General features: G+C 37.4%; 1 pseudogene; it reads left to right on the plus strand.

Annotated features, from left to right (window-relative positions):
• Positions 1 to 3783: 3783 nt before the first annotated feature.
• Positions 3784 to 6949, plus strand: LOC149828527 (MA3 DOMAIN-CONTAINING TRANSLATION REGULATORY FACTOR 2 pseudogene; annotated as a pseudogene).
• The last annotated feature ends 14919 nt before the right edge of the window (positions 6950 to 21868 follow it).

The raw sequence follows: 21868 nt of genomic DNA on the forward strand, positions 1-21868 counted from the left end.
TTGCTCGCCCAAAAATAATCATATCATCAGCATAAATAAGAATATGGTCCGAAAAATCTGGAACATCTAAAGGATCTATCAGGCGTTTCTCCGCAGCACGCTTGAGCAACACCACGAGACCCTCAACAATGGCATTGAACAACAAAGGCGATAGAGGGCAGCCTCGCCTTAATTCATGCCCCAACTTGATCTGGCCACCTCTAGTACCGTGAATCTTAATCATGGCATGAGCATTAGAGACCAATTCCCTCACCCACCCAGAAAAACGACGACCAATGCCAAAATTGGATAACATTTGAAATAAAATCAAAGGCTTTATGAAAATCCAATTTAAGAGAAAAATAGGGTTGGCCACTAAGATGTAAGGAGTGAATGACTTCAGAGGCCAAGATGAATGAATGGTGAATCTTCTTATTGTGGATAAAGGCGAACTAAGAGTTAGAAAAAATTTGGTGAGCCACGACCTTCAACCTATTAGCCAATACCTTAGCAATCATCCAATAAAGGGCACTCATAACAGAAATCCTTTTGACAAATAAAACTGGATTAGAAAAGGACAGCTCCGTGGGCAGCAATGCAGGAGACATATGACTGACTGATAAATGTGAAGTACTATTTGTGATTCCATACTCAACGATCAGCTTAAGGGGAAAATAATACTAAAAAAGAGGTAAGTAATTTTCTTTTAATGACGAGGAACCCCCGAAACGAGAAAACCCGAGTGGGGCCCCACGACCACCCTACCTTACGTGATGTTAAACTTTTGTTTCAGCTATTCTTCAATTAGGAACAATAGGACCATAGTGGGGACGGTTCAATCTTTAGGCAAACATTCCTGTACGGTCTTCAGACAATTGGTTCGTAATATGAATTCTTTGTTTCAGTGGTGAGAAAAGTAAAACCTGTGGTCAAGAAATTTTACTTTAAGCTCATATATCAAAATCATTTTTAAGTCTATAATTAATGACAAAAAAACTCCAACAACAGAAAAAAGTATCACTCAAGCTATTTTTTTTTTTTGATAATTAAGGGGAAACCGAAAACCCCATCACCACATTGTCTAGCCTTCAGTTGGTAAAACCCTTGAGGTCTTCCCTACCCACCAAGGAGTATAAGAGACGCCACCCATGGATTTTGAACTTGTGATGTCCTTTCAACTTGGTGACATTCACAACTCACCCCTACCAGACGAGCGGAGCTTTTGTGGGACATTGAAACTATAGTTACAAAAACAGAAAGTACGAAACAGAAGCCGTGAAGCAAGTGTCAAATATGATCGATGAAGCACGAAGCTGCAAACGTTATTGTGTGTGGCACAGTAGGAAGCAAGTGTGAAATCAATGTAAGCCTTGTCAATGACCAAGTAATACGTAATAATAGAAAATTAGTAAAAAGACAGATAGAAAATGAGGTGGCAATAAATGAAAATTTAATCGAAAAGCAAATAGAGAGCTTGCATACCCTTAATCCAAGTAAAAAAAAAAAATATTTAAATGACATCATAACCAAAATGAATTTCATATCATTTTTTAAATTCCTGCAAACAAAATCGGATTTATATTGAAGTGTCCAATTCTAGTACGCACTAAATTAGGAAAATTAATAAATAACTCAGGCCCATCAGGCCCGCTCGGTAGCCCGTGGGCCGGATCGGGCCCAGCCCACGTATGTAACTGGCTGGGTTTTGGCCCTGTACCTAATGGGCCTGGACCTAAAATCACGGCCAAACCTGGCCCATGGCAGGCCCGGTCGGGTTGGCCCATCGGGCGGCCCGGCCCATTACCCATATCCCCCATTAATAAAAAAACACATTTCAGTCGATTTTACTCGAGTTATCACTAGCCTAATTAGGGTTAACATGTTAAAGTTACTAAAATAGCCTCAAAATTAAGATTTCTTATGTTTTCTATCTCCCACCCACTTATTTGTCTATTTAACTACTAAACTTTCCAGTTGCTCATAACAGGGACAGACTCCATCCCTTTTCATCGTACCCACCGTATTGCTATTCAAAGAAGAAATTTCATTAAAAACTTGGTCGTGTCTTTAAATATTTTTCTTCTAAAACACTGTTTAGAGAGTGAAATGACAATTTTAGCACACATTTAATGGCAAACTTGATGGAAGGAAACTCATGGACCTTTTAATTAACCACGAAAATAGTCAGGTGTGCTTTTACCAATATTGAAACCTTAGGTGTGTTATTTATAATCACCAAAAATTTAGGTGTGTTTTTGAAAACTTTGAGAAAAAAAGTCTTCATGTGGGTCATCTAGTAAGAAGCTCAAGACGGATTATGATTCCCGTATATTCTACAGAAATATGACCAAATCTCAAGTTCAAAAGCTCCCATATGACTGGATGAAAGCGGGTTGGGTGCTCGGACCTTATGTCCAAATCCATCAATCCAATAGGAACTTGTATCCAGGGGCCCCACATCTTTCTGCATCAACGGACACATGTTCCACTCTCATTGACGATCAGGGGCACGATCACTTTCAATTCGATTACCGGATCCACTCCTTTGATACGTGAATCCAAGATCCGGACTCATGCATGCACTTTGGAAACATCATTTCTGTCCGAGACTGTTCTATCTGTGGTTCTTTTGGTAATTTGCAAGGTCTGACCGAGCACTCCCTGTGAGTATGCGTGTAGTTAGTTGTTGACGGTTGAAGCGGGCCCACCCATTAGACCGATCCCCAAACGCCTCCCCCTTCTATCTCTATATAAAAAGAACAAGCCTCTCTCTCTCTCTCTCTCTCTCTCTCTCTCTCTCTCTCTCTCTCTCTCTCTCTCTGAAGAAGAGACACTAGAGTGAATGAAGTAAGAAAATCTTCCTCTCTTCATTTTAAAGTTGTTTTCTAGAGTTGGCTTGTCAAATTTTTTCCTCGCAGAGTTGGATTCTCTTCTTTTCCGTTACCAACTTGGGAGACTCCCCCCACCTTTTTTTTTTCTGTTTATTAGAGTTAACCCCTTGCTTTTTTTCCCAGTTAGAATTTCATGCAATATAGAGGCTTTTGTATTTTAGTAATCTGTTCATTGTTTACACGGTGAGATTTGAATTTAGAAATGTTTAAGTTGAAAATGGTCATCAGACTGCCTATGTTTTTTTAGTAGGTGACTTTCTTTCTTCTTAATAATGTAAGAATTTATTTGCAAATTGGTTGACTTTTACATGTATTTTGGTTGGTGCAGATCTTGATTTAAGGCCTTCAGCATACCCTGAAACTGTCATGATTGAGTTAGCTTGAGTTAAATGAGTTTGGTACTGTGGTTTTGTGCATAATTTTGTTGTATAAGGCACCTTATATCAGTATCACTTCAATTATGAATTATGTGATTCAGGACTTCCACAGATAAGCCTCCTGACCCCAACCAGAATTATTTTCTGATTGTTGGGGTTCGAATCCTCATTGCATTCGTAAGAAAATTCACTTGATCAGGTCAATTTTGGAGTTTACCTATTTCACTCAGTCCAGTGTCTCTCTTTCGAGATAAGAAGGATTACAAAGAATAAACCTTCAGTTCCTGTTTACTTCAACAAAATATTGTCATTGCATGTCAGTAAAAGATCTATAGCAATGCAGTCTAGAAAACAACGGCCGAACCTAGTGCACAATGTTTGAATTGGTCATGTATCTGTTTTGGAAAGTTGAGCAGTTCTCTCAGTGGCTCTGTTTAGCGGTTGCAAGCAATTGTTCATTGCATGATGTCCTTGGACATCATTGAATCAGAGGAAAGTTCAACTGGCTGTTACATTTTCCCTCCTATTTTTCAAAAATGGAGTTCAGTGATGGATTTATATCCAAAGAACATCATGAGCTGCTTAAATCTGCTTGTGAGAGCATAGATCCATCTTCAGTTTCACCTTTGGAAATTACAAATTCTCCAAGGTCACCACGAGAGCACCACGAGAAACACGGCTCCAATAAGGGAAGTCCGAAGGAAAGTTTACAGAAGCATGATAAGCATTCTCGTTCAGGAAGGGATGGCCATCCAAAGAAAGGTTTACTTATCTCTACCACATATCAAACTTTGTATTTTTCATATACAGTTATATGAAACAGGTGCATTATTCAGTTTGATGCTTTATATAATTCAAAATATGTTTGTCCTTTCTGATGAGTGTTCTATTCTATTCTAGGCTACTGAGTATTACAAAATTAATTAGCAAGGTCAGAATAGGATCTGAACTGACAAGAATTAAAACTTTTTGATTGAAAATAGATTGGAATTCTTGAGCCAACTTTGTTTAGGTCTTGGTAGGGCCAATCAGACATGAAGAATCGGTTGACTTCTTCATACATTGGCACTTAATTGGGACACTCTTTGAGTAGATTAGTAGATGTGTTCTAGTCATGTCCAATGGCACATAATGGATTCAAATAAGGTCCATATGGTTTTCTTCACGTAAATACTTGTCATTCTTTCAAATAATTCACCTTGGCTTTCTTTGAATATTCTTTCATGAGCATCCTGAGTTTGAGAAGTTTCTTTGACTCTTGATTTTGTTTTTTGATAAGCACTCTCTTGAAAAGGCTCAAAAGAGATTCTTGACATGTTTCTCCTTTAGGATTTTAGCTTATTATGCCTATAAGAACAAAATAGGTGCCAGACCCAATTTTGTGAATATAATATGAAGATGTATTTAACAGAGGTGAAGTGTTTATTTCTGAATGCTGATAAAGAATCACTCACATGGCAGGTGGTTCGGGTGGTAAAGGTACATGGGGAGGACTACTTGATACAGAAGATGGCTATTTTTTAGACCCAAATGATCCAAACTATGATAGCAATGAGGTACCACTAACATTAGCTCACACATCCAAGCATAGAGTAACCTTTACTACTGGATGTGTGACTTGTTCAGATCATGAACTGTGATCTACACTGAACTATTTTTCTACTATCAATCACTAGTACCAATGTGGATGAATAGGGTATCATGGAAGAGAATATTTCAAAAAAAGAAAAAATATCTATCATATATTGTTCCAATTACCTTGATCTGAATTTGTGATGAAAGTTATCCCTCATTGATAGCAAATGGTAATCCATTAAGCAGGAAAATAGTATTTAAGATGCGTATTTTTTCTTGCAGGAAATCCAAGAGATAAATGGCAAAGCTTTTGACAGCACTCTCGATGAGTACAAAGGGAGAGCGAGAGTAATAATTGAGGAGTACTTTGTCACTGATGACATTGCCTCAACTGCTAGCGAACTAAAAGAACTTGGTTGTAATAGTTTCTCTCATTATTTTGTTAAGAAGCTCATCTCAATGGCAATGGATAGGCATGACAGGGAGAAGGAAATGGCAGCTGTTCTTTTGTCTACATTATATGCAGATGTGATTGATCCTCCTCAAGTGTATAAAGGCTTCAGCAAGCTAATTGGGTCAGCTGATGACTTAGCAGTAGATATCCCAAACACTGTGGATGTGTTGGCTCTCTTTATTGCTAGAGCTGTAGTGGATGATATACTTCCACCTGCTTTCTTGACAAAGCAATCATGTTCCCTGCCAAAGGAATCAAAAGGGATGGAAGTGATAAGAAGAGCAGAAAAGGGATACTTGTCAGCACCATTGCATGCAGAGGTTATTGAGAGGAGGTGGGGTGGCAGCAAGAGCATGACAGTTGAAGTTGTCAAGACCAAGATAAGTGGTCTTTTGATTGAGTATATAGCTAGCAAGGACAAAGCAGAGGCATGCAGATGCATTAAGGATCTAAAAGTACCGTTCTACCACCATGAGATAGTTAAGCGGGCACTAATAATGGCAATGGAGCAAAGAAGTGCAGAGGGTCCAATTCTTGATTTGCTTAAGCAAGCCTTTGATGAATGTGTGATAAATTCAAGCCAGATCTCTAAAGGGGTTGGCCGGCTTATTGATACTGTAGATGACTTATCACTTGATATCCCTAATGCAAGAGAACTTCTACAGTCTTTGATATCTAAGGCAGCATCAGAAGGCTGGCTATGCACTTCCTCACTAAGACCTCTTCCATTGCATCTAGGAAGAAAATTAGAGGATCATAGAGCTAAAGCCTTCAAGCAGAAGGCGATGCCCATAATCCGTGAGTACTTCTTATCAGGTGATATACTAGAAGTCATTAGCATATTGGAATCAGAAGAAGATCTGAGTTCTACCGGATTAAGAGCCATTTTTGTGAAGAAGCTTATAACTTTGGCAATGGAGAGGAAAAACAGAGAGAAAGAGATGGCCTCAGTTCTGCTTTGCTCACTATGTTTCCCTGCAGATGAAGTTGTCAGTGGATTTATCCAACTGATTGAAGCGGCGGAAGACATTGCACTTGATGTTCCTGTTGTGGTTGAGGATCTAGCACTGTTTTTAGCAAGAGCAGTAGTGGATGAAGTCTTAGCTCCTCAACAAGTAGAGGAGATTGCCAACCAATTAACATTGAGTCCTGAATCAATTGGTAGCAAAGTGTTGCACATGACAAGATCATTGCTCGCTGCTCGTCTATCTGGAGAACGGATTCTGAGATGTTGGGGAGGTGGGACTTGCAAAGGAACCGGGTGGGCGATCGAGGACGTCAAGGACAAGATCACCAACTTGCTGGAAGAGTATGAGAGCGGAGGGGACTTAACAGAAGCTTGCCGTTGCATTCGAGAAATAGGGATGTCATTCTTTCATCATGAAGTGGTGAAGAAGGCATTGGTGATGGCAATGGAGAAGAAGCATGAGAGGCTGTGGAGGCTATTGGATGAATGCTATGGGGTTGGTATAATTACCTGTAACCAGATGACCAAGGGCTTCTCAAGGGTGGCAGAGTGCATGGAAGATTTAAAGTTGGATGTCCCAGATGTTGAAGAACAGTATAATGGTTATGTAAAGAGGGCCAAGGATGCAGGGTGGCTGGATGGATCTTTCTGTGGAGGGAAAACAGAAAGTGTTCAAGAAAATGGATTCTCATCACTGCCATCATGAGCTGCATTTTTCACCATTATGCAGGTTCTGTTGTTTAATTCTAAATTGGCTCTTCATGGCTGGCTGAACAAATGGGCTTTGTACCAATATACTTCTGAAATAAATATGGGTTCCATATTCTATGTGATCAGGAGAATTGCCTTCAATAACCTTCTGCATAATTCACCACTTCAATTTCGACAGAAACCATTTTCGAAGATATGCGACTACCATATCCAATCATGGGTTAAAATACAGACATGATTGAGTGTTTTTTCTTCAGCAGAATGCCAAAATTGTATATCTCTAATCCAATTTATTTTGCAAATGGTTATAGGAAACAAGGGTCAAATAAGAGATTTGCCATATTGCAAAAAGGTTTCTGCATGGATATCTTAGTTACCAGAAGCTTCTAAAACCTTGGAGGTTCACTTCTCAGGAATGATTTGGAAGTGTGAAACCAATTCATGCTTCTGAAACATTATGAAAAGCTCGTATCCGAGGAATGGATGTATTTGTTTCTCTTTAGTACGAAATCAAACTTCCTGGAAATGCAACTTTTCTTGTTAGAAGAACTGTGCTTTCCTTTTAGGCTCCGTTTGGAAACTGATAGTCGGATGGAGATTATGCATTTGAAAAAGTGAAAGGTGGCAACTATCGATTCAATTCTCTAGTCTAAATACAGAAGAGAGAGGGTCTCACTTCCCATCCCAAATTCATAAACAGTCATCCCAGCTACCAGTTTCCAAGTGTCCACCGCCAAGGTAGTTTGACAAAGTTTTTATCAATTGCATCAACTCCAATCCCAGCTACTAGTTTCCAAACTAAGCCTTGGAAATTATGATTTTATTTTGAGACATACATACATGATGGATAATTTTAAATTATATGGCTTAAAAGATGCATTAAATAAGACCTAATATTTACTTCTTTTTTTTAAATGTAGCAGTCTCTCCACACTAACCTTTGTTGTAGTTTCTTACTCGCTTCTTGTTAAATGGTTTACTTTTTATGATTAAAGCATTTCTCGAACACTTGCTCCTCGCTTCATGTTTCATGCAATGCTTCTCACGCGGATTTTTACCTGAGGACCTCGCTTTCTAACTGCCTGTTTGTTGATTGTTAGGATCTGCTTAATTAGATCAGTGGGCTTTCAAAATTGCTTTATTTTCTTCCCTTTTTTTTGTAAGGCAAGCTGAGGTTAGGCAGACCCCACCAGTTATTATTCAAAGTACCACTGGGTTTTAAACCTGCAACGCCCGACCACAAGGAGGAGAGTGGATCCTGTCAAACGCTGGGTGAGATTAGCAATATCACCGAGCGTTTACAACAACAAACCCCACCCATCTGTGGGTCACTTGTACTGAGCTGAGACGTGCATTGACAGCTCCTACCAACCACGCAGAGCTCCTTGCTTTATTTTCATTACGATTTTATAGATGATTTTTATGAGAATAATAACATGAGAGATTTATGTGCATCCCATAGACTATCAATGAGTCACTAGAATATGAGAACTGTGAACCGGGATTTTCATGGGTATTTTGTTTTTTTCTTAAATCTCACTATACAAATGTGATGTACGTGTGATGGGTTTTAAAGAAGACTACTTTTGAATAATTCGATTGCAATGCATAAGCTGGTTTTTTTTAAGGCTTGAAAATTGATGGCTCAGAATTTTCGAAAACATTCAAGCATCCAAAAATCATGTTTTTTTTGCTAAAAAAGCATAATCCAACAGTAGATTCCTAGCAAATGGACCACACTAAGAGGGTCAGATTTGCAAAAAAAAAAAACATAAGGAATGTCTAATTCACATTCTAGTTCTCGTATTTCCAATTCTCATATTCTAGTGGCTCGACTGTAAATTAGGGGAGTTAGTTGCAAGTTTTTTCAGAAACGTGTGGGTTGAGCACCACCTCACATTTAGATAGGTAGCACCAGATTGCCACCTGACTTTTAGCGGTCCTCATGATCCTTTTCTTGTTGGCGCATCACCCAACCAATTCTTGGTCCTTTGCTAGCAGCCTTCCTACTTTGAGCATCATTGAGGCCATGGACTCAAACAAGTTTTTTTTTTTTTCGAAAAATAACTCTACTATGCAGAAAATATGACCTGATTCCTGAAATGCCCTGTAATTTTCACTATTCTCTTCATGTTCAAAATCTCAAATATCCAACTTCACTATGACGGTTTAAGCCTCACATGTGTGGAACTTGCAAAGTTTGCATGATATATAGCTCCACTACCCGGTTAATGCAAACTCCCACTTAAAAGGAGTTCCACACATTTTTTCTTGTAAATATCACGAAGGTCGCATAAAATTTATGTGCGAACTTCGTGTTAATCTTGAATTTCGGAACATCACACATATGTCACAAAATTCGCACATAAGTCATGAAGGTCGCTCATAATTTTATGCAAACCTTGTTTTACTCTCAAACGTCGGAACATCACACATATGTCATGAAATTCGCATATATGTCATAAAGTTTGCATAAAATTATGTGCGAACTTTGTGAGTATAAAAAACTGGAACATCGCAACCCAAAATTTGTGCGAACTTCATGAGCATAAATTTTTAAGGTTATTTGCGGTTCTTAACCAACGGTCCCAACTAGTGGTCTCCCAATCTGCTTCCTCGCGACCACTTTTCAGACAACTATTTCGGCAAGTATTTCGATGGGACTTCATCCTCAAGTATTCTCGAATCTTTAACAGTGATTTTTTCTGGTTGGCACATATTTATCTATTGAACCAGTTTTTTTTTATAAAAATAAATTTTCTTCGTGTGTTTGAAAGATTCTTATACTTCTATTTTATCATCTAGTTTTGTTATTTATATTTTGCGGATCTTTTACAATAAATATGGTATGTTGGCACAATGTTTGGTTCTCACGAGTCAAACAATCCGATCATGGAGGAGAAAGTGTAAGCTCTGAAGATGTTGCAGCGGGGAACAAGGACTGGTGCTCCTGGACATGTATCAATTATATATTTATCTTCTAGTTTGGTTCAATGTTTATATATATATATATATATATATATATATATATATATATATATATATATATATATATATGTGTGTGTGTGTGTGTGTGTGTGTGTGTGTGTGTGAAGCATGAACTTTTATTTTCTCATTGAATCATGTATGTGTGAAATATATTAAGTTAACTAGTTTGATTCTTGCAGTACAATGTGTAAACTGCTATACATATTCCACAAAATTATTCAATGTGTAAACTGCTGTACATATTCCATAAAATTATTCATTTGACTGATTCTAACAAAATTGATTGTGATTGTAGGATTCGTAGTCAAAAGATTCAAAATATCCATCATCCCACACACACCAGTTCTACTGGTTTGAAACACCACAATGGCTTGTAAGACTAACAAAGGAAGGGAAGGAGTTATTGCATGGGATGCATTTTCGACAATTCTTCGAGATCACACCATAGAACATTGGTCGCCCTGTCTTAGAATCCATTGTACAGTTCTCAAATTTGACAACCAACACATTCCATTTCGAAGATTTTGAGATGACTATAAATGTAGGAGGACGTGGCAAAAATTGTCTGATTGAAGTACCATGGGGATCTAGTGAGTGGATATCGGTGGAGAGATTTCAAACGGTTGTGTGATATTTATTTAAGAGCAAAAGTGGATGCTTTCGACAGAGAAAGGATTATGCTATCATGGTTGAGGGACTTTTTTGTTCTTTGAAGGGAGGTGGGGGTGCTAAGAAGGAGAATCTATTGTGTTTGGAAGGGATAGCCGGTAGTAGGTGAAGAATGAAGTGAGATAATTCTTGCTCTACTTTTTTGGGACATACTTATTTATCGATACTAGTGAAAAGTCTATTCATGCATCATATACGCAGTTTTTACAAGACCTAGATCACGTTGATCAATATGCATGGGGAGTAGCTTCACTTGCACATCTATAGGCAAGTTTGAGTAGTGCGAGGAGTAAAAAAAAAAAACATATGGCAGTGATTTTTATATTGTTGGAGGTATTTATTTCTTCATTGTACAATAAGACATGATTCATACTCAAACATTATTTAAAATTATTGATGTACTATACTATGTATTAATCCTTACAGGTTTTGATATGAGAGTAGATAACCACTACAAGGCCTCCAATCTGTGATTGTCTACCTTAATTTTCATGTGTTGTAATATTTTGTCGATCACGTAATAAAGAGATGACTGGTGGAAGATTGATGGGTCAACACATGTCACATGGCCAATTTACAAAATTGTTCTGCAAGCCGAGCAGGGCAGATGTAAGTTTTGTTGATGATTTTTCTTATTTTCTGAAACATAATGCGATATATAATCAAACTATGCATTATTTAAGCTTCGCTAGGTAAAGTGGTGCCACTATGAAGACGAGGCGGTAGAGGAAGAGAATATCGATGTGGTTGAGGGGGCGAAGGATATCCTGATGATGGATATTTGGTTGCACAACGTGAATGAAGTTGAGTCGTCCAACAGTTTGGGTTTATTTAGCAACCATGTATCCTTTGCACCGTATCAAAATTCTTTTCGCTATAAATAAATGACAGATGAAAGATTACTCCACTTTATTACTCTCTAAAATTGAAGAGTGGTGCAACATCAACAAAGACATCCACTTGTCATCTATGATTGTATTGTGGCCTTTTATTTAGGGTGTGTTTGAGAGCTTTGGATCTCATATGAGGATCTCCAAGATCCCTTAGTTTTGAGATCCAAGGATTTCAAAACCGTGTAAGGATCTCAAATATGAATATCATGTTTGCTTGCTAGTGGGATATGGAATGGCCCCACGCTAGAACCGACATCGAGAAGAGAGATACATATCATTTAAACACACACTCTTAATGTGATCAAATATGGAACCAATATAAGTTACATGTTATTTTAGTGTTTCAAAGAAAAATTTAGTATATCTTGACATGCAACACCCCCTTTTCAACAAAGAAAGCTGGGGTTAAGTGGACCCCAGTTTATTAGAGAACACTGAAATACAAATTTACATCGGGGAATCCACTGATCCAGATTCATGTTGGATCATTGCCTATTGTCTATTGTGGTTGCCAAGATGGGAAAGGGTCGTTGCTAGGCCACTGAGTTCCTTGGGAATAAAATGAATAACACTTCTTTCTAAACTGGAACATGCATTGAGTATGTAATTCTATGTGACCATTTGTTGTACCCCTACCTCCAAACATTTGTTAATTTGGATGATTTGAGTCCATTCGAGATGCTTCAAGAATAACACGAGATGAAGCTGGAATGCAACTTAAAATTTTAACCCAACTGCTAAAGTCCTTGTCCAAGAGACTTGAATTATCGATGATCTATCCTGTATTGATACACGGACCATGAGTGTCATAGATCACGTAGCCCCACTTGCCATTTATTATGATAGATGCTGAAAATATTAATCTTGGTCCACTGTGCAGGAGGGGGTGACCACTGGCCTGCATTGCGCCATCTCCAAACAACCGAATGATCCACATCTTTGCAAATTCTCAACTCATGTTCTCTAATAGCTGAAAACACATTTCTTGAATATGCTGCATAGTAAAGTTCTTTCCTTCGAAAATGCTCTGGCTAAGAATGCCCCAAAATTTCCAAATATTGACTTAAAAGAACACCAAACAGGCCTGGTACAGAAATCTAAAGGGTTGTTGGTGTCAACCCCACCTTTGCAAAGCATTTTGAATTGATCCATATGGGAGACACCAAGAGTCCAAACATTCGACAAATAAGGTTTCACATTTTTTAAGCAACTGTACACGAGATGAAGAGATGGCCGGCTATCTCTTCCATTTTACCACATAGATAACAACATTTAGCCATGTAGAACCCTAGTTTCTTCAATCAAGGAGGGTTACGACAGCCCTCAGGTAATGCCTCTTACACTAGATCAAGCCAGTAAGGGTTTTTTTAGGGTGTTTGACACGACTCACCTGCCACACTGATTTTGTAGAGAAGGAATCAAAATTTCCCAATGATATGTGGTCTTGGATCTTGAAGAGGTGTGGCATTCCCTTGAATGCTTGAAGTCGTAAGTAGTTAGATATTTGATGGAATATCGTTGGGCGTACCCTGATTGTGGATCACTAAATTTTTTAAAACAAAAACGAAGGTTTTCACTAAAAAAGTTTTAGAAATCGATCAAAAAATTGGATCCAAAATCGAGAGTTTTATGGACCCATTCTGCAAGGATGCATGTCTTTCCTCTTCGGTTGAGCAAAGACCAGTCAAACCAAGAACCCTCAATCTTCATTTTAGAGCGGTGGTATTGCTAAAGCTTAAACAGATAGAATGGACAACTTTCTTTGAAATTTTTGTTTTCAAGAGGAACACCGGATCACTTTGATGGAGATTCAGTGTGTCGGCGATATGTCGACGCACCCATTTTCTTCCGAGCCTGCGAACGTTCCAGCTAATGACTATCATGGGCTTTGCCATTGCTGGATTTGTTCAAAGTCAAGAGACTAACTTCATTCATCCAGACTGGTTCAACCAGTAATTCAAGAGACTCGTGAAGGAGCTGACTGAACTGCTTTCGTATCCATAGAGGTCACAGGTGCCGGTGATGATAACCCACGTCTTTGTTGCAGACGCTCATAATGAATAGACGGACTTGGCGATCCCACTTCTCTCATCCACGCTCTTGAGCTATCAAATGCTCGCGCCATATATCATTGTCGCACCCTGGTAGAGGTACTCAACTGGCCCGAGTTCTGAGTACCCTTGTAGTCAGGAGGGATGTTCTCTTTGAACTCCCTCCCGCCTGCCTAGAACTGAGAATCAAGAGGTCCCACGACAGGGCAGGATGGTCACAGGTGCTTGGTGATGTGTCTAGGCTCTTGTGGATGCACGTCACCTATTCCTCACCCGAGTAGTTGCTCGGTGGTGGGCAGTTGCCCAACTGCTTCGATCGAGGACTCATCGTCTGCCTCGTTTTTGACTGATGAACCTTGTTTTCGTTCGGCTGTGGGGCTTGGATGCATCTAATCATTGGTGCCTGCTTACTATCTTGGTTGTAGTATCCTCATCTCCTAACCAGAGGGGGTTGTGTGTTCGCCCCTGAACACAAATTCGTATGTTCGGGTGTGTACCGAGAAATATCCTGGGATACATGATAATTCATATGTCAATGTTACCTATGATGATTTCATAATAAAATAACATAAAAAAAAGATAAATAACATGTAAAAAAGATAGATATGTGTTTGACGAAAATGTCCTCTCATAAGATAGATATGTGTTTGACAGAAATGTCCTCCGGTAAATAGCTTTGCACATTCCCGCGAGTTCAGGTTTCCACCTTGGTTTTTAACTTGTGTCACAACACATTGTCGCCTTCTCATTCCTGCCTTGTGTTATAAAACATTCTCGGGTTCATTCCTACCTCGTGGAGAGGACTATAAATCGATCGACTGGTTCGATCATTGGTGGGCATCATAGGGAGATTTGTCGGCCATCTCCTTTTACAGTCTTCTCTTCTTCATTTTCGTTAGGTAGTATGAAAAAAAGCAATGACGAACAAACATTCCAACAAGTGCCATTAAGGCATCGTGAGTACCTTTCCATGTCATCATGCTATTGTTGAAGAACGTATGTCATCGTGAGTGTCATTAAGGCGTTGTTCTGTTATTGTAGGTGGATGTTGACTTTTCGATGATTGGAAAATTGAAGACATTTCTAAGATATTGGGACCTATTGACAATAATACTTGGTTACAGATGAGAGGAAGGGCCTCTACCCCCATCCAGTATCGTCCATTTACTCAGTATATGTAATGTAACACAAATCACGGTTGTAGTAACATACTACCGATTTGTGAGATATTGTTTTGTTTGTTAATATCGATTTGTAAGCTATTATGTTTAATTGTCGTATCGATTTATAATATATTATGCGATATCACGACAAGAAAAATGCGTAATGGCGACGGATGCCATCCGTGGCTGTACATGTTTATGATGAATTTTGCGACAAACATCATCCATCTCATAACCCTAGTCGCTAAATTGTGATGGAATTTATCTGCCGCCAATCCATCGCTATGTTGCGATGGATTAGCGACAGATCATGTACGTCGCAAATTCATTGGTAAACAGAGACCGATTTGGTTAAGCGACGGAATTTAATTTGTCGCTATTTCTGTCACTACCATTTATCGACGGATAAATATTCGTCGCTAATTAGCGACAGAGTAGCGACGACTTAAATTTCGCTGCAAACCGATGACTAACTCAATTTGGCAATGAAACAATGACGAATATTATTCGTCGCTAATTTGTTATAAAAATTTTAAATATTTTGAAAATCGAGAAAAATTTCTCGTACAATTCATATATCCTGCTTATAAAACAACAGTACAAATAAAAAATGCATACAAATTAAACAAAAATGCTAAGTTAAGCAAACTTTAACTACCAAGTACAGTCCTTGCGAAGTTATAATTAGAAGTTTGTCAAACAAATTAAACAAGAAAATCTAATCTTCGCCAAGATTTTGGGCATCATCCTCTTCATTTTCTCGATCTTTCCATTCCTCCATGCCTTCATCAGTTTCTCTACGCTGATCATCTCCATCATCCTACAAAAGAGAACCAAAATGTTAGTATTTATAAAAAAAATATAATGAAATAAATTATATGCAATCCATCTAATCTAATGCAACAAAGTAAATGGTTGAATGACAAATAGACTAGTAATAAACTGAAGGACATTAACAAAATTATAAGAAAAAATTTATAGCAACTCAATCATGCATACTTGACGGGTACCTGAGCTCATGTTGAATGCAGATGAAGTTCTACTTTCCTGAAAAAAGTTGCACAACTCATTATGGACAAGGTTGGGAATGACTTTATTTAAAACGTGTTGTATTTTATCCTCAAGATGCTGATAGACACCATCCCAAGACACAACAGGGTCAATAGGACGTTGGGAGTTGATGCTGGCGGGAGAACTCTGTGAGCCCGGACTGCAGGAGGCAACGATTGGTGTAGTATTCATGTTACTCCCAAACCTGAACACACGACCCTTTTTGGGTTCACCTGTAGCAGTCACCCATGCTGCAGGATCAAAAGACGGATGCTGAGTGGAGTCATTGCCATATTGTTATATCATTTGTTGCTTGTATGACTCCTACAAAATACAAATTAGAATATGAATTAATAATTAAGAATTACAATGTTTATGATAACATAATTCAAAGCAACTTGTATATTACAATGTTTATTAATACAATAAATACATACCATTGTCGCTCTTGCCTTCTTTGATACAAAATCTCATGTGCTCTTACGTTTATGTGTTTCAACAAACACATCCTTGTAAAGCACAATGCTTCCTTTTTCTGCTTCCTGCAATGTGACATGATATAAAAAATTAATTTTCAAGTATGCAGAAATACTCACAAATTTGACAATATATATATATATATATATATATATATATATATATATATATATATTAATGACTTACCATTTTCTTCTGGTGGCTCCCAAAAGTCCTAGATCCACCTGTGTATAGATGCTCATCGGGTATCGCTGATCGGTTTTGTGCAACCTTTGCTGAGCGATTTTGAAAATCCTTGCTCACCCACTTGTCGCACATGCCCTCTCAATAATCTCTCCTGACAGTAGCCGACCCATGGCCCTTCCACTGCAGTGGATCATCTATCCCACCAGCTGTTTTTTTTACTGCAGTCTTTATATTGTGCAGCATGTCGGCAAATCGATTGACAGCCACCTTCTGCCACACTACCCTCGCGTCCTTCTCCTCGTTTGCACTCACGAAGCGATGGGAGGCCTATAAATACTTTCAGAATGTTAGCACATATTTCAATAAAACACTGCTTATTATGATAAATGATTGCATATCATGAATGAGAAAATTAAGTTGTCCAACACCTCTATCGGGTACTCTTTCCATTGCGCTACTGGTCCTGAAAGATGATGCAGTAATGACTTCATAATTTCTCGTATTACTTCTTGCTGCTCAAACCTCGTACTGCACATGAAAAGATACACATTAACAATCGACCGTCAATATACATCTATTATAAGTTAAATATTGAACAAGTGACAATGAAATACTTATGATCGACCATCGATATACACTATTTTAATTACTTGTCGTGGGTCACACGGAGAAGACCTTGCATCCAGCGTATGTGGGTCATGTGTAGGTGAAACAACACCTACAAAACAATGAGTTAGAAATTCATATAATGTAAATTTTAATTAATCAAATATATAATTATTTAAATGATATACCTATCAAAGGATCCCATGAAGATGAAGGCTCAGACTATCTACCACTGGGTGCTCGACGATTGTGTCCTCCATGAACCATATTCTAACAAATTAAAATATACTGGCAATACATTCAGACATTGCAATACATTTCAATATATTCAAATCATTCTAATCATTCAGATCAAATTGAACAAACCTTCATGCAAGACATTCAATAATTGCAATACATTTCAATACATTCAAATCATTCATATGAAATTGAAAAAAACTTTATGCAAGACATTGAAACAATGTAACACATTTCAATATATTCAAATCAATGCAATACATTTTCATATATTCAAATCATTCTAATCATTCATATGAAATTGGAAAAAACTTCATACAAAACATTTAAACATTGCAACACATTTCAATATATTCAAATGAATATAATACATTTCAATACATTCATATCATTTTAATCATTTAGATCAAATTGAAAAAACCTTCATGCAAGACATTCAAACATTGCAATACATTTCAATATATTCAAATCATTCTAATCATTCAGATCAAATAGAAAAAAACTTCATGCAAGACATTCAATAATTGCAACACATTTCAATATATTCAAATCAATACAATACATTCAATACATTCAAATCATTCATATGAAATTGAAAAAATTTTCATACAAGACATTCAAACATTGCAACACAATTCAATATATTCAAATCAATACAATACATTTTCATACATTCAAATCATTCAGATCATTCATATGAAATTGAAAAAAACTTCATGCAAGACATTCAAACATTGCAAGACATTTCAATATATTCAAATGAATATAATACATTTCAATACATTCATATCATTCTAATCATTTAGATTAAATTGGAAAAACCTTCATGCAAGACATTCAAACATTGCAATACATTTTAATATATTCAAATCATTCATATCAAATTGAAAAAAGCTTTATGCAAGACATTCAAACATTGCAACACTTTTCAATATATTCAAATCAATACAATACATTTCAATACATTCAAATCATTCATATGAAATTGAAAAAAACTTCATGCAAGACATTCAAACATTGCAACACATTTTAATATATTCAAATCAATACAATACATTTCCATACATTCAAATCATTCTAATCATTTAGATCATTCAGATCAAATTGTATTACCAGTTGTATTTCACTAGCTCATGAATGACTCATCATCACTTGTATGACTTTCATAGTCTTCTTCCTCCTCCTCCTCCTCCTCCTCTTCGTCATCATCTTCTTCTTCTTCATTTAGCATCCATCCACTTCGTATATCATTTGGATCACATTCTTACATGCATGTGCCATCAGTCAATGGAGATATGACATGTATACCATGTGCGGCATCGTGATTATAAGAGAAGTCATACATATCATCTGATTGATAGTATTCATCCTCTTCATCAATCTTGTATTCCTGTAACTGATCATACTCGGGGTATAGTTTAGACTTCACCTTACAAACTGGCCACCATTCATTTTTATTTGACTTCCTTGTAGTCAGATATGATGTATAGTACACTTGTTGAGCTTGTAAAGCTAATATGAATGGTTCATATGTTCCAAACCTTGACTTACCATTCACTTCCACAATGCCTGAGACTTTGCCGACTCTAGTTATTGTGGGATCAAACCATTGACACTTGAATAAAGTTAACCTGTTATTTGTTCCTAAGTAAGTCAACTCCATTATTTCTTCTATAACACCATAGTAGTCATGTTCATTTTCATCATAGCTGCTACCCTTGACGCACATGCCACTATTCATTGTTGACTTATTGACACCGTAGTCTTTTGTATGGAAACGATAACCATTTATGATGTATCCGTTGTAACACTATACAACTTTAGACGGACCATTCTATAAATCACATATTCCTTGGTCTTTAACATCACCGTGGTGGACCTACAAGCACAAACAAGGACTATGATCACGACAAGTATCTTATTGTTGTATAAAGGAAAAATTGTATACAATCGTCCTTACCAACTCTTTCAACCATGCCACAAATTTATTTTCACGTTCTTTCTGTACTTCTGCATCAGTGAGTTGTAAAAGTTTTCTTCGCAATTCCAGATCAAATCCTCTACACTTAACATAAACGTATTTTACCGAACCATGTGCACACGTATAGAACTTAATGTTACATATTAACTATACTTACTCAATGTATGGGTCGATTGCTGAGCAAATGAAAAGGATATATATTTGTGCTGTGTCTTGCTCTCGATCTTCCAAGAGTCTTGACCGGCAACTGCCAAATGCATGTCCAAGTGGTTGAAATATAGACAATTTATCAGTTCCAGTTAATTGTTCTCCATCATCATTACGAGGTGGGCATGTGTAACATGTTGGAATGTGAGGTTCAAAGTACATAGATGAGAAATTTAAAATCAATTTCAAGGTGTACGCCTCACAAATAGAGCCCTCTACTCTTACTTTATTCTGAACCTTTTTTTTGAGGTCAAACATGCATCTGTCAACAATATACATCTTGGATTATAATAAATTTCTTAATAGTATTGAAAAGAAAAATTTAAATAAACATATACCTTTCAAATGGGTACATCCAACGATATTGCACAGGTCTACCAACCCTAAGTTCATATGGAAAATGTATGACCACATGTTATATAACATCAAAAAATGCTGGTGAAATTATCTTCTCCAGCTGACAAATAGTAGTTACGACAGATTCCTCTAGATTCTTTACCTTAGATACTACAACTTCAGTTGCGCATAATGTTCTAAAAAATCTACTCAACTCGAATAATACCCCCTATATAGGTTTGTCTAACATATCATGGAATGCTAGAGGTATTAACCGTTGTATAATGACATGACAATCATGGCTCTTCAACCCATATAACTGTCCATCGTCTATCTTCACAGCCCGAGCAATGTTAGAAACATAGCCGTCTGGAAATCTCAACTGTCTTAACCATTGAGATACCAGCTTTACTTGATTTGTACCAAGCACATACCGTGCCTTAGGTTTCAGTACTTTGGCATTGTATTCTTTGAGTTCCAATTCTGATCTTTTACATACCACTTTTAAATTCATACGTACCTTCGAATTATCCTTCATTTTCCCTTTCACGTTCATTATTGTATTGAATACATTATCGAACACATTTTTCTTCACGTGCATGACATCTAAATTATGTCGTATCAATAAGGTTGGGCAATATGGTAGTTTCCAAAATATAGATTTTTTTGTTCAATTGTGATCCTTCCCAAATCCAATAAAGGGCGTTGCCCTACGAGCATCTGTCAGTCCACATGGAAAGTATCACAATCTTCTTAAAATCTCTATGCCAGACAACCTTGTTGGTGGACCTTGTATTTCAATTATGGCTGCTCGAAACATATTCTTTTATCGTCAGAACGAATGATCGCTGGGTAGAAATCGACGGTGACAATCAAACCAGCACGACTTCCTTCCATGCGTCAATCTAAACGATTTTGTATCCTCCATGCAGTACGGACATGCTAACCTCCCATGTGTGCTCCGACCAGATAACATACCATATGCAGAAAAGTCACTGATTGTTCATAGAACAACAACTTTCATATTGAAGTTTTGTTTTTTTTAGGCATTGTACGTCAGAACACTGTCATCCCATAATATTTTCAGTTCATCAATCAATGGCCTCAAATATACATCAAGATTTTGGCCGGGAGACGTCGGACTAGGAATCAATAGAGACAAGAAAAGATTTTGACGCTTCATACACAAGCTTGGAGGAAGGTTGTATGGGGTGACAAATACTGCCCAACACGAGTATGGGGTTGATCTACCCCCAAATGGATTAAATTCATCTGTACATAAACCTAACCCAACATTTCTTACTTCCAAAGTGAAGTTCTGATGAGTACGATCAAAGTGTCTCCAAGCTTCTGCGTCAACAGGATGCATGATCTTGTCTTCATCATGTCGAAGTTTATTTGCATGCCATATCATTTGTTTAGCTGTCCTCGAAGACATATAAAGACGTTGCAATCTAGGGGTGAGAGGGAAGTAGCAGAGTGACTTATACAACACTTCTTTTGACCTTGTGCTACAATTTCTCTTTGTCTTTGGCTTAAACCGAGGATGTCCACATGATGGACATGATATACTTTTTTTTTTATTTTTAAAATACAACATGCAGTGCTTGAGATATAATTAAAATCACTGTCACGTGAATCACTATCATCAACACACATATATGATAAATCATTTCTTTTATTGGCTTGGTAAATAACAACTTGATGCATAGTATAAGCAAATAACAAATCGATGTTGCTTTTATACTGTGATTCATTCAATCATTTCTTTCACTTACTTAACTAATCAGTATCTGTTGTTATATGCATCTTAAATAAATTGTAGTAAACTTATGCGCTGGCTAACGCAAATTGATATCTTGCTTATGACAGTGGTGAGCTTATCATCTGGTTGCAGTGAAGATGATGTATCTCAATCATTAAAAAGTTATGAAGAAGTGAATATTTGTACTAATGACGCACCTGAAGAAGTGAACATGTGCACTAATGATGCATATGATAAGAAGGGTGCATGCATTGGATTCACTCTTGACTTGAATGTTCCAGCAGAAGAAATGCAATTCGATAAAG

This window comes from Nuphar pumila, chromosome 9 (assembly GCF_984573655.1).
Source record: "Nuphar pumila chromosome 9, dmNupPumi1.hap1.1, whole genome shotgun sequence".
Classification (NCBI taxonomy): domain Eukaryota; kingdom Viridiplantae; phylum Streptophyta; class Magnoliopsida; order Nymphaeales; family Nymphaeaceae; genus Nuphar; species Nuphar pumila.